This window comes from Lepisosteus platostomus, unplaced genomic scaffold, assembly GCF_059453375.1.
Source record: "Lepisosteus platostomus isolate fLepPlt1 unplaced genomic scaffold, fLepPlt1.hap1 Scaffold_75_H1, whole genome shotgun sequence".
Taxonomy (NCBI): domain Eukaryota; kingdom Metazoa; phylum Chordata; class Actinopteri; order Semionotiformes; family Lepisosteidae; genus Lepisosteus; species Lepisosteus platostomus.
Window position 1 is genome coordinate 131,687 of NW_028291687.1, and position 9,424 is coordinate 141,110.

At 40.7% G+C, this 9,424-nt stretch overlaps 2 non-coding genes across 2 annotated transcripts; one reads left to right on the forward strand and one right to left on the reverse strand.

The window, feature by feature from the left end:
* Positions 1–3,483: 3,483 nt before the first annotated feature.
* Positions 3,484–3,625, reverse strand: LOC148631566 (U4 spliceosomal RNA). Its single transcript, XR_015934649.1, has one exon. It is a non-coding gene; the product is annotated as a U4 spliceosomal RNA (small nuclear RNA).
* A 2,244-nt stretch (positions 3,626–5,869) lies between these two features.
* Positions 5,870–5,941, forward strand: trnag-ucc (transfer RNA glycine (anticodon UCC)). Its single transcript has one exon. It is a non-coding gene; the product is annotated as a tRNA-Gly (tRNA).
* The last annotated feature ends 3,483 nt before the right edge of the window (positions 5,942–9,424 follow it).

Here is a 9,424-nt window from a genome sequence, read left to right on the forward strand (position 1 = left end):
AACTAATCCGATTAGACGTTACTTTGACTCATCCTTTAAGGGACCCTTGTTAATTGGAGAAATCAATGATTTCGAATGAATTCTGTATGCGTTAAAAGACAGCTATACACAGAAAACATGCAGGACACTGCTCATGATGTTTCCCGAGCCGAAACACAGTGCGTTTTTCCAAGCCATTTGACAAAGCCCGCCCACTGAAAACTGCAGCAGATCGTGTAAAGGCGTTCAACTTTGTAACTACTGCACGCACAGGAAGCAGAATAAATTCCTCTTTTCAAACTGTCAAAGGTTTGCTGCAGGACATCGCACAATCTCTTTTGAACGGGGACAAACGATTTCTTATGGGGCGCAGTAAGTACAGACGTTTATAAAGCTCCACTCATGCCGACGATGCAGCATGAAGAAGCGCAACCTAACGTTTGACAGACAAAAGCCGGGCGCCGCTACGAGCAATATGAAATCAAACTGACAGCACACGGCGTTTCGCGCTGACTCAAAAGTGATCTCGACAGACGATGGTCTCTGCATAACGCTGAAAGAGCTAAAGAGCGTTTCTGTTGAGACGTAACCCATTGGGCAAAAGACGTATAATATACGTCTATTAAACGCATATCTTATACGTCTAAATGTGGTCTACAATTCGTCTAGAATGAAATTCTAATATACGTCTAAAGTAAAACGTCAATTATACGTCTATATTTAGACGTTCATTATACATAAATGGTTGGAGTTCTATTATACGGATACATTTAGAGGACTATTATACATATATGGTTGGAGTTCCGGATAACTTTAGAGGTCTATTATACGTATATGGTTAGAGGTCTATTATACGTATAACTTTAGAGGTCTATTATACGTATATGGTTAGAGGTCTATTATACGGATAACATTAGAGGTCTATTATACGTATATGGGTAGAGGTCTATTATACATCAAAGATAGATTTTATAGGTGTAGAAACAAGTAAAACAAGCCAATGATTAGGTTTAGAAATGTATTCTGAAAATACACATTCACACCTGAAACATATGTATTTCAAATTATACATTGTATACAATCAATCAACAATCAACATATGGGCAATAATCATAAAAACACAACTAGTCTTAAACTTCAGCTACAAATTCTGGTAACATGGCAATATACAGTATAGTAATGACAAACACAAAACTAATTACATTAACACACTAACTCAAAACCACATTTTGATTCAAATATACATTTTAAAATGTACAACTTCTATATTTCCAAGAAAAAAATATTACATAAAATATAAAATATTACAATGGAAGTTAAGACGATTTTTGTCCACTATTTGCAAACCCTGTCTAATTGTCCTAACAGTTAGAACCAAAAACCTATTATTTTCAGAGTCCAGATCTCTTGGCCCCCTGCCTTGCATATGCATTCTTCAAGTAACACATTGCGTGCTCCTTTATTTCTTTTTCTGTTGATGTAGGGTGGGACTTCAGCACCGCAGCTAGGAGAAAATTATATAATATTACTTCCCAAATAAATGATGATTAATATCTTCTTTAGTATAATCTAAAAAATGAACGGTTTACTAAGCTCAAAGCTGAAATAAATGTATAAAATTTGGCTTGCATCATAGCAGTTGAGCAATAAAGTCTGTCCTAATTAATGAGTACCCAAAGTTTGAAAGTACAACATAGAATAAGAATAAGAGAAACGGCAAAACGATTTTGTGTCATCTTCCCCATTCACACTATTTTATGTGCCATTTTTTTGCTTATTCACATACTATTTTAATCAAAATAATATTAAGAAAGATCTGTATGTATTCAGATAGTATTATTATTGTTCATACTTACTCGTCAAAAGAGGATTGCTGAGATATTTTCGGATATACTTCTACGTTTGAAAAACGTGTCCAAAATGGTGACCAACGAATACTAGCAATGCATTGTGGTATATAACCGGAAAATATGCTGGGTTCGATATTTTCTCAACGTATGCGTTTATTAATGTTGTCGATATTATGGTTGAAATTTAACATTGATAATACATCGCTGCTATGAGCTGATGTGCAATTTTAACGCATGCAATAAGTAAGGATCGGTCACTGTTGTATGGTATTATATATAATGACATTATGGAATAGGATGGGGACAGGCCTGGCATCACGGGGGGAGGGGGGAATGTTGCCCCTTCAGTTTTGGGCAAAAAGTTTTACCTAACTTAATTTGCACCCTAAAAAAATAGTTGTACTTTGTCAATGGTCAGACAACACTAAATGACACGAACAGTCACTCAGTCTGTTTGATGGGCAGAAGGGCTATCCGTCCAGGAACTGCGCATATTATTGAGTGTCAACATTACGATCCTGTTTGCTCAGGTGGACCGATTCCTTGCAGTAGTTTATCATTATACTTAAAATCGTTATATAACTAGGACTAGTTATAGCAGTCTGTGCTTTCTGTTGGTTTTACAACATTTTTTTCTTAACGATTCAGAACGTCCATGTAGCTGCAAAAATGAACGCTTATGGTACTTTTCGCTCCAGGCAATACAAACCTTGAGAGTGACGAAAAATGTGAAACTGAACTTCATCGCAAATACCAGATTGCTAGTCGTTATCTTCTATCATGAAGCACTAATCAATGGCATAGCTGCAAGATTTCATTTGGGTAGCTGCACCGTACAGCTCCGTTTCAACCGAAATATCACTCCCCCCTCAGAATTTCAGACACCCCCCTACAGATTTTTCCTCGGGCACCGCGCACTGATGGGGGACTTTTGTCAAGAAAATAAAAATAGAAACTCTATAGGCACTCAAACATTTTACTGTTTTTTTTCAGGCAGGTGGCAAGACCCCCTCAGCAAAACCCTTGTATGCCAAGCTGTGGGCATTGATTCGTCGAATATACGTATATTTACGGCGAAATTACGGCTATACGTATATATACGTCGCCTCGACGTATAATCAACGTCGAATTGCAACCGTAAAATCGACGACATGAATAAACGCATATATTACGTCGAAAAAACATCTAACACAGTGCCTGAGGCTTTTTACTGTATGTATCGTGTGTGCCGCAACTAGGAGTATACGGCACTCTGCACAGTGTACGAAGTAAATTATTTTCGCAGTAATTAATTTATTATATTTACTATATTTATTATACACGTGTAAATTAATTGCTGCGAAAATAATTTACTTCGTACACTGTGCAGAGTGCCGTATACTCCTAGTTGCGGCACACACGATACATACAGTAAAAAGCCTCAGGCACTGTGTTAGATGTGTTTTCGACGTTATATATGCGTTTGTTAATGTCGTCAATTTTACGGTTGCAATTCGACGTTGATTATACTTCGAGGCGACGTATATATACGTATAGCCGTAATTTCACCGTAAATATACGTATATTCGACGAATCAATGCCCACTGGGAACAAGCTCGCTTCTTTCTACCATGATGTCACCATGACCAAATCTGTCTTTAAACACCTTGCTCAGTCTCTAACGAGACTGTCAAAAATTGCTTTCGCCGATTGTATTGCAAACCGGCGGAAGCGGGGTATTGGGAAAAGTTTTCAACTAGCAATAATCCCGCCTCGGCTAAACCTCACAGGCTACGATACTGCCACTGCGCAAAGCTGACGGTTGCCAGGCAACCGCGGGGATCCTATGGAAATCGTTATCAATCGTCTCATGGCATGTCGTTGCTGTAACGCTTCATATTTGTCGTCTTCTTCTAGCTTGAGGTTTTGAAGAATTTCATGACAGACAAGGGCTCCGTTGGGAACAAAGAAACCCGTTGATTCTTTTCAGCAGCAGAAATACAACCCTTTAAATACAAGATGACAGAACAATGACGAAGGGCATGCCGGGAGGAACTCATGCACTACAGAGGAAAGGGGGCGGGCACGTACAGTTCACATTCAAGCCACAAGTACTCTTCTCGGATGTTGCACAAACAAATCCTAACGTCTTGAAAGCATTGCGGGATGTTTGTGTCCCACTTCCCGTGGCTGCAGGATGACTGACACGAACGGACAAACACAATCTGTGGCGTTTAGCGTGACATAGTCTTGCAGGCATCGTGCTGTCTCACTGCAATACTATACCGCTGGAGGAAACAGTCCATCTGGCCATGAAACTCATTTGAACGTCTAGCTACAGCAACTAACAATATCATGATTTATTCAGGATGTGTGGAATCAGCACGTCCCGGAGACAGCTTCCGAAATCGTGAGCATTCTCTGGTGGTAGGGGCGTTCAAGATGACGCTCAGGTGGGAGGTAAAGTTTAGTGTTTGAGGATTTTTTTTGAGTTTTTCATGACCTGAATGTTAATTTTTGCTTTTTTTGACTACAGAAAAATAAGGACTAAACACTACTTGTTTAAACTTCAGTTATAATTGAAAGAAAAAAAAACGATTTTTTTTAGGTTTAAGAATTTCGATATGAGTAACACTGGGAAAAGAAAAGAGAGTGCTGGGTCTTCGAAGGAGAAGTCTAAGAAACCTCAATCGTATATGTATAGCACTACAAGAAAATTGATGGCAACTAAAGGGAAAAGTGAAGCAGCTGGAGGGGACGTGGAAAGAGTGCTGGAGATGCGCTCGTACGCGAGCGTTCGCAGCCCAAGTGAGACTCAGCTGCCAGAGGAAGAGCCGGAGTCCCTGCCCAGCACACCTGTGAAAACCCCGGCAGCCAAGAGGGGAAGGGACGACCTGACGCTGGAGGAGCTCCAGACCAACATCTTCAACATGATGGCACAGAGCATGGGTGAGCTGAAGGAAATGATTTGATCTAATACAGTCGCAATCGAAAGTCTTAAAAAGTCCATGGACTGTGTGTTTAAAGAGGTTGAAGACTTAAAGAGTGAAGTAAAAGTTCTTAAACAAGTAAATACCAAACAAGAAAAGCATATTAAAGAACTTGAATTGAAAGTGAACGATGTAGATAGATACCGTCGATGATGGAATTTAAAATTATTTGGAGTTAAAGAGGAACGTGATAAGGACCTTGTTGCAACAGTGAAGGGTATCTGTAAAAGGACCCTGCCGGACCAGGAGGACGTAATATCGGCCATTGACTTTTTTCACAGGCTCGGGAGAGCGAACATGTCTGGGCAAGTGCGCCCCAGATCGATTATAATACAGTTCACCAAGAGGACGGCGAGGGACATGCTGTGGCGAGCGGCGAGGGGGAATGAGTATTTGAATGGGAACAAACTGAGGTTTGCAGAGGACCTGTCTGCCACGGACAGGAGTACCAGGAACCAGCTGTGGCCCCAGGTTGAAGCTGCCAGAAGAGAGGGGAGGAGAGCCTACTTTGTGGGAGCGAGGGCCTTTGTGGACGGGAAGGAGATTTGCTCCCAGTGACTGCTCAGTTAATGATTATGTTTGGTTATATTTGTTATACCAGTATATACTAGTGTTTCTTTAGTGTTAGTTTGGAATGGTGTAGTTAAGTGTTAAGGACTGTTATAGTTCTGGTTCTTTGAAAAACTCAATAGTTTAGACAGTCTTAGAGTTAGTTATTTGCTTTTGTGTATGTCTTTTTCATGAATGCCAGAGGTACTCGAAATGTTGTTAAAAGAAAAACTGTGTGCTGAGTTTTATTTTTTACAGGAAACGCATGCATGTTGAAACTAAAGTTTATAAATAATTGAGAAATATTAAAGCAAGGAAAATATGATACGTGTAAAATATACAATTTGATCACATAATTACTTAATTACCTCTGGTAGTTAAATGCTTTTTTCTGCTGCGTTTCTTTTCTCTTGTACATGACTCTGATCCTCTTGTTGTATTTGTATTTGTAAATTCTGTTTAATAAAAAAAAAAATAAAAAAAGCATTCTCTGGTGGTGTCCTGCAGGCTTCCTGTGGGTGTGCGTTGGTGGTATAGTGGTGAGCATAGCTGCCTTCCAAGCAGTTTACCCGGGTTCGATTCCCGGCCAACGCAGTGGTGAATGTTTTCAAATGCTGTCATGAGCCTTGGATTGTGACTAGCAAAGCGAAGCCTTTTGAAAGAGCTAAAGCACTGAAAAACGGAATTGAGGGAGAATCTTACAGGGGATTCTGAGCGGTGTCTGCATACACGCAGTCCGATACGGGTGCTGAAAGCTTGAGCTACTCTCAATGTCATGCTGGCTTTCCCCGGAGTAAATCTGTTACATTGAAAGAATGCTTCTCGCAGGTTCAAAAAGGGACCCTTGTTAATTGGAGAAATCAATGATTTCGAATGAATTCTGTATGTGTTAAAAGACAGCTATACACAGAAAACATGCAGGACACTGCTCATGATGTTTCCCGAGCCGAAACACAGTGCGTTTTTTCAAGCCATCTGACAAAGCCCGCCCACTGAAAACTGCAGCAGATCGTGTAAAGACGTTCAACTTTGTAACTACTGCACGCACAGGAAGCAGAATAAATTCCTCTTTTCAAACTGTCAAAGGTTTGCTTTACGAACGCCGCAGGACATCGCACAATCTCTTTTGAACAGGGACAAACGATTTCTTATGGGGCGCAGTAAGTACTGTTACTGTCACTGCTCGATACCGACGTTGGCCTACTATACCATGTTCAGCCACTGCTAGAAAATGTACGGCTCTAGCACCGGAGCAAACAACAGGAGGGCCAATGTCGAACAGGCACACGTGTCAAACATGGAGAGCGATGAGAATGGGATTCGAACCCATGCCTGCAGAGCACAATGGATTAGCAGTCCATCACCTTAACCACTCAGCCACCTTGTCGACGAAACTGGGCTGTCCGGACATGGGTTGGCGCGCTCCAGATGATCTTTTTTTTTTTTTCCCCACGTACTCGAGGGTCATTTTCCTGTTCCACATGTGATTTCAACATTTTCCTTGGGAGATGTCAAGCCAGCAAGCCACTGCTGTGGTTCAGTGGCCAGTGTGGAGTTCAGTGGCCCTGTTGTACACAGAAAGCACATTGAGCTCCTTGGACATGAAAAGTTCCAGATAAAAGCCATTTGTCATCCTTTCTCTTGGTGTCGATGTTGCTATTGTATGTAAAGGTGGCAACTTGCTCAGCGAGCAGGCGGAGCACACACCGAATGCAGATGTGTCTGAGTGGTGTGTCCAAGTGGCTGCAAAAGGACAACACTCCTGGGGCGCCGTGGCTTAGTTGGTTAAAGCGCCTGTCTAGTAAACAGGAGATCCCCGCCTACGGCTAGACTTAATTAAAGGCAAGTATTCATTTCCTGTCTTTAACGCGACTTGTTTTTCTTAAAATGGATGCAACTTGCAAAACATGAAATACAAGCCTTGCTAATCAGCGCTAGCGGCTGGCAAAAAAAAGGAGTCAGCTATTTTTTTTTTCTTTAACCTTAACCCTGCTAACGGAGAAGAGTTAAACGACCGAGTCTATGCAGCTTAAACGGTGCGCAAGTCGGGTTCTTAGCTGAAAGGGTGGTAAATCACGCTCACCCCAGTCCTTAATCTTTTAAAGAGGATACAAAATTGAACCTAGTCGCCACATCACATACATCCTGTTAAATGATAAAAAGGTAACATCTATCCTCGCTCCAGAGTAAATCTCACGTTGAGGGCATCTTTTTTTTCACTTTACCGTGAGTCGGGCTCGGCTGCACAGAGGAGAGAGCAGAGCAATGAGGTCACAGGGACAGGGGAGTCACACGCTGGCGGTTTGAATACGCGGAAGATCACTGAGGGATCCACAGTATGTGGACCCTCAGCTCGCCATCAGTCCACACTCCGGACTCTGAATCCTGCCATCCGAGTTAAGATCTCGGCGGAACCTGAGGCGCAGTTCCTTCTTAAAACGTAATCTGGTGAGCATTTCTAGAATCGCACTTGTATATATGCAGCCTTTAATGTGTTGCTAGGTTAAAATTGATGACTTCTTGTATTTCAGTAGGCAACTGCCCTCTTGATTTTGGATTTAATTTCTTTATTACAGGGGCGCTTTTATGAAGACAGAGTCATGTTCAGGTACTTTGCTTGATGGAGGAAGCTCATTTCGGACTCTGTGATCTGCTCACCTGGAAAGGTCTGCTGTACTACTACAAGAGAGAAGTAGGGTCTGGAAGAAGGGACAATTTTATGATGCTTTGGAAGATAGTTTTTTTTTTCTTATACTGAAAATGAAAAGTAGTTGTTTCTATATGGACTCAGTCTTTGGAATTTGTATATTTATACATTTCAGTGAACCCTCAGCCATTCCTTCTGTATTGTAATTCAATTTCTCTTTTAAAATTCCTTCCCCACTTCTAGGACCTGCAGTTGCTGAACTCCACAATGGCTTCTATTGGAAAGTCTGTGACTGAGACCATTATTTATTTAGGAGCAATGAGCAATTCTTATATAAATGCAATAAAATCATTATGCTCAAACTATGAGAGAGAATTTTAAGGATAATTTAAGAAATCAGTCTTAGCTTGTTTCTATACACAGATGGTATTATTTATTTTCAAAGGAAACCCGTGAGGATTCCCCTGGTGTGCAAGATGTGCCTGAATACTTTTGATCAGCTTCCTGCTCACTTCAAGAGGGCGTGTATGAAGCACGCCACGGCAGAAGAGATCAGGTGGCCTCTCAACAGGCGAGGGAGGACATGATGAATCACCTGAAGAACGGGGTCATCGTGGATTACCACAGAATAGAGATCAAAGGACACTTTGTGGGCTTGAAATACAAAGAAAATCATGTTCTATGGGACAAGATAAATACAAAACTTAAGCTTTTATTTTAATTAGATTTATTTATAAAGCATAAACAATCATTTATTACATTAATATATGTGAAAATAACATTTTAGTATCATACGTTTAGTATATTTAGTCCCTAATGCTGAAAGAAATGATCATAGAACATGACATCTAACCTTACCTGCTGTGTTTTTAATCCCTATTGCTCAATGCACGGTGAAAGCATTGCATACATATGTCTGACAATGAGGAATGGGCCCCTGAGACAGTCATTTGCCTGTTTCACAAATGATCGTATTTTACTAGAGATTCTGTTTGGGATTCAGATGTGCATTCGGACAGCAATCCCTTTCAAGAAATGATATGTTCTGGATGAGGTCAAAGGTGCTGGAACACTGTATTTAGGATGTGTTTGCAGAGACTGTGTGTCTCCTGCTTCAACGCAGTGAGAAATAGATGTGCTCCTGTAATTCATTGGTACATGCCCAGGGCAGTAAGCAGTCTGAGGATTTATTTCCAGACGGCATAGAGCAGTGAAGCAGTGAAGTAGTGCAACACACTGGATCATTATATTATTAGAATCTATTCTACTTAAATTATTACATTATACACAATTTGAGTTCATTTTAAAAAGTAAAAGGTAATGAAAGGAATGCATTTTCGTAAGAAAGATAATACCGATATGCATGTGATAATCTTCCTTATATCATGTAGTGCGTCATTTGGACACTTTGTGGGATTGAAATACAAAGA